The sequence below is a fragment of the Phoenix dactylifera genome, chromosome 10, assembly GCF_051530095.1.
Source record: "Phoenix dactylifera cultivar Ajwa chromosome 10, Ajwa_hap1_PhDact_Kaust_v1.1, whole genome shotgun sequence".
In the NCBI taxonomy this organism is placed as follows: domain Eukaryota; kingdom Viridiplantae; phylum Streptophyta; class Magnoliopsida; order Arecales; family Arecaceae; genus Phoenix; species Phoenix dactylifera.
The window spans coordinates 1,067,501-1,072,500 of NC_143199.1; positions in this window are offsets into that span (position 1 = coordinate 1,067,501).

Sequence of the window (5,000 nt, forward strand, 5' to 3'; positions counted from 1 at the left end):
GCTCATGGGCGCGGCTTGGGCCGCGCATGGGCATGCCATGGCTTTGGCACGCTGGGCACCGTCTTGGCCGACCTTGGAGGCACTTGGCCAAGCATTGGAGGCCTTGGCTTGGCCTAGGCTTGGCCAAGTGTGAATGGGCTTGGCCTATTGCGAAGAGTCACGGCAAAGGTTCGACCGAAGCTCGCGGCGCCCCGGACGGAGCCGGGCCGCTCCCGCCTTTGCCGCGGCGCACGGGCGCCGCCGCCGTCCGGCCGTCGCGGCGGCCGCGCACGGCACTTCGGCTTCCTCCGTCGGCCCTCCCGGGACGCGCGACCCGTGCGACCGGGACGCGCATCCCGTGCGACCGGGACGCATGTCCGGGCGGTTCCCGTTTGCAACGCTCCTCGGTACTTTGGAACGCTTGGGGTGGGCTTTGGGCGGATGCCCCGCTGGGGTGGTAGGGAGGGGGGGCTGCTGCCGCCGCGGCGGGCCTTCCGCTCCACTCCGCACAAGCCCGCCGTGGGCACTCGCTGCGGGCGTGCCCGGCACCGTTCGTCCTCGAGGGATTCGGCCCGTCGGCTCGCTCGGATGGGCCACGCGCAGCGGGCCCACGATGGAGCCGGCACGCTCCTTCTGCTGACGCGGCGCTCGGTCTACGCCTCCGGCCGGCCGTTGCGGCGGCCGTGCACGGCGCTTCGGATCGGTCGGCCCGTCGTCCCGTCCCTGACGAAGTTTTCGCGGCCGCGCGCGCGCGGAGTTGGATCGGCCTTACTTGGTCCGATCCTTCGCCCTCGCATGTTGCGTGGGCTCGGTCCCGTCCCGTTCGGTGAAATCTTTGTCCGCTCTGGTGCGTCCCTGTGGGTTCCTTTGTCGGTTTTGCGGGTTCGGCCGGGCCTTCCGTGCCGGCCCGTCGGCTCGCTCGGATGGGCCACGCGCAGCGGGCCCACGACGGAGCCGGCACGCTCCTTCTGCTGGCGCGGCGCTCGGTCTACGCCTCCGGCCGGCCGTTGCGGCGGCCGTGCACGGCGCTTCGGATCGGTCGGCCCGTCGTCCCGTCCCTGACGAAGTTTTCGCGGCCGCGCGCGCGCGGAGTTGGATCGGCCTTGCTTGGTCCGATCCTTCGCCCTCGCTTGTTGCGTGGGCTCGGTCCCGTCCTGTTCGGTGAAATCTTTGTCCGCTCTGGTGCGTCCCTGTGGGTTCCTTTGTCGGTTTTGCGGGTTCGGCCGGGCCTTCCGCGCCGGCCCGTCGGCTCGCTCGGATGGGCCCCGCGGAGTTGGCCCACGACGGAGCCGGCACGCTCCTTCCGCTGGTGCGGCTCTCGGTCTACGCCTCCAGCCGGCCCTTGTGGCGGCCGTGCGCGGCGCTTCGGTTCGGTCGGCCGGTCTTCCTGTCCCTCACGAAGTGCTCGCGGCCGCGCGCGCGCGGAGTTGGATCGGCCTTACTTGGTCCGATCCGTCGCCATCGCATGTTGCGTGGGCTCGGTCCCGTCTCGGTGAAATCTTGGGCCGCTTTGGTGCGTCCCTGTGGGTTCCTTTGTCGGTTTTGCGGGCTCGGCGCCGGGCCTTCCGCGCCGGTCCGTCGGCTCGCTCGGACGGACCGTGCGCAGGTGGTCCCCGACGGAGCCGGCACGCTCCTTCCGCTGGCGCGGCGCTCGGTCTATGCCTCCGGCCGGCCCTCGCGGCGGCCGTGCGCGGCGCTTCGGTTCGGTCGGCCGGTCGTCCCGTCCCTCACGAAGTTCCTGCGGCCGCGCGTGCGTGGAGCGGGATCGGCCTTACTTGGTCGGATCCGTCGCCCTCGCCTGTTGCGGGGGCTCGGTCCCGTCCCGTTCGGTGAAAGCTTTGCCCGCTCTGGTGCGTCCCCGTGGGTTCCTTTGTCGGTTTTGCGGCCTTGGCGGCGGGCCTTCCGTGTCGGCCCGTCGTGGGCCCGCTGCGCGTCCGTGCGCGGTGCTTCGGATCGGTAGGCCCGTCGTCTGGGTCCCTTACGAAGCTTTGCGCGACCGCTCCTTTGTCGCCGGTCCCCTGTTAGGGCTGACCGAGCCCTCCGTTCGCCCCCTGGCCCGTCGCATGGGCCCCCGGCGCCTCCGCGGCGCCCCACCGAAAACTGTCACGACGCGCATCCAGCGCCGACGAGGTCGCAGGTTACGTGCGGCAGCCGGGGGGCTAGGCCGAGCGGCGGCGGGCCCGCCCACGGACGGGCGCGGGGAGGAGCGCAGCCGGCACGCGGCGCGGAGCGGCGGCGGCATGCCGCCGGGCGGCCGTCGGCTCAACCGTGCCCGAGTCCCGCGGGCACCGCGTCGCCCGGCCGGCGCGAGCGGCGGCGGGCCCGCCCGCGGACGGGCGCGGGGAGGAGCGCAGCCGGCACGCGGCGCGGAGCGGCGGCGGCATGCCGCCGGGCGGCCGACGGCTCAACCATGCCCGAGTCCCGCGGGCACCGCGTCGCCCGGCCGGCGCGAGCGGCGGCGGGCCCGCCCGCGGACGGGCGCGGGGAGGAGCGCAGCCGGCACGCGGCGCGGAGCGGCGGCGGCATGCCGCCGGGCGGCCGACGGCTCAACCATGCCCGAGTCCCGCGGGCACCGCATCGCCCGGCCGGCGCGAGCACGGCCCCCGCGGGTCCGCACCGAAGACCAGCGCGGTGCGGATCGACCGCTGATGAGGTCAGAGGTTACGTGCGGCAGCCGGCCGGCTGGCCCGAGCGGCGGCCGGCACGCGACGGGGATCGAGCGGCCCCGACGGCTTGCAGCCGGGCGGCCGACGGCTAGGCCGTACCGGAGTCCCGCGGTCGTTCCGGCGAAGGGGCGCATGCTGCGGGAAAGGCCTGCGGCGGCGAACCGTCCGCCCGGCCGGCCAAGCCTTCCGCGGCGGCGCGCACGTGGCGGCGCGGCCGAGATGACCGAGCGAAGCCCCGGCGATGGGCGGCGCGCACGTGTCCGTGCGGCCGAGATGACCGAGCGAAGCCCGGGCGGCGCCCGCCGTGCGCCCTGCCGGATCGCGCCTTCCGCCGGCGCGCAACGCCGGTCCCGCGTTCCGGCCGCGGGAGAGGCCTGCGTCGGCGAACCGTCCGCCCCGCCGGCCGAACCTTCCGCGGCTGCGCGCACGTGTCCGTGCGGCCGAGATGACCGAGCGAAGCCCCGGCGACGGGCGGCGCCCGCCATGCGCCCCGGCGGATTGCGCGGCCCGCCGGCGCGCAACGCCGGGCCCACGTTCCGGCTGCGGGAAAGGCCTGCGGCGGCGAACCGTCCGCCCCGCCGGCCGAACCTTGCGCGGCGGCGCTTACGTGTCCGTGCGGCAGAGATGACCGAGCAAGCTCCGGCGATGGGCGGCGCCCTCCGTGCGCCCCGCCGGATCGCCTGCGAGCGGCGAGCGTCCGGGCGGGCCCCTTTCGCAACTTCCCTCGGTACTCTAAACACCCCTTGCCTCTCGGTCTTCCCCCCGACCCTCTCGGTATTTGCTCGGATATGTGCATGCATCGTCCCTCGTCGCCTTCGGTTATCCTCCCCGGGGTGGGCTTTGCGCCGACGCGCCAACGGGGTGGTAGGGGGGCTGCAGCCGCGGCCGCCGCGTTTCGCCATCCGCGCGTGCGCCGCCGGATCCGAGTGGAGGTCGCGGGCGACTCGTCGATGCTTGTACTAGGGGCGCATGCCGGCAGCCCCCCGCGGGGTGCGGGACCCCCGATCGGCGTGCGAGGGACGGGCGTCCGGGCGGGCCCCGTTTCCAACTTCCCTCGGAACATTAAAACCCCCCGACCCCCTCGGTCTTCGCTCCGGCCCTATCGCTATTGCTCGGATATGTGCATCCACCGTCCCTCGTTGCCTTCGGTTATCTACCCCAGGGTGGGCCTTGCGCCGATGCCCCGATGGGGTGGCAGGGGTGGGGCTGCCGCGGCCGGCGCGTTTCGGCATCCGCGCTTGGGGGCTCGGACCCGAGTGGAGGTCGCGGGCGGCTCGTCGATGCCTGCACCGGGAGCGCATGCCGGCAGCCCCCCGCGGGGCGCCGGACCCCCGATCGGCGTGCGATGGACGGGGGGAGGGGCGGGCCCGGTTTGCAAATTCCCTCGGTACTTTAAAATCTCACGGCCCTGTCGGTGCTCCCTCCGGCCCTATCGCCACTGCTCGGATATGTGCATCCACCGTCCCTCGTTGCCTTCGGTTATCTACCCCGCGGTGGGCTTTGCGCCGATGCCCCGATGGGGTGGCAGGGGGGCACGCTCTAGGCCGTGCCACGGGGCGCGGGCGCCGGCGCCGTACGTCCCTCGCGGCGGCCGTGAGCGGCACCTCGGCTTGCTCGGTCTGTCCTCCCGGGACGCGCGACCCGTGCGACCGGGACGCGCATCCCGTGCGACCGGGACGCGTGTCCGGGCCGTTCCCGTTTGCAACGCTCCTCGGTACTTTGGAACGCTTGGGGTGGGCTTTGGGCGGATGCCCCGCCGGGGTGGTAGGGAGGGGGGGCGGCTGCCGCCGCGGCGGGACTTCCGCTCCACTCCGCACAAGTCCGTCGCCTCGCGGCGGGCGCGCCCGGCACCGTTCGTCCCCGAGGGAGCTGGCACGCGCCCGCCGAGGCCCCGGCGCATGGGCGCCGCCGCCGGCCGTCCGCGCGGCGGCCGTGCGCCGGCTTCCTCCGTCGGCCCTCCCGGGATGCGCGACCCGTGCGACCGGGACGCGCATCCCGTGAGACCGGGACGCGTGTCCGGGCCGTTCCCGTTTGCAACGCTCCTCGGTACTTTGGAACGCTTGGGGTGGGCCTTGGGCGGATGCCCCGCCGGGGTGGTAGGGAGGGGGGGCTGCTGCTGCCGCGGCAGGACTTCCGCTCCACTCCGCACAAGTCCGTCGCCTCGCGGCGGGCGCGCCCGGCACCGTTCGTCCCCGAGGGAGCCGGCACGCGCCCGCCGAGGCCCCGGCGCATGGGCGCCGCCGCCGGCCGTCCGCGCGGCGGCCGTGCGCCGGCTTCCTCCGTCGGCCCTCCCGGGACGCGCGACCCGTGCGACCGGGACGCGCATCCCGTGCGACCGGGACGCGTGTCCGGGCC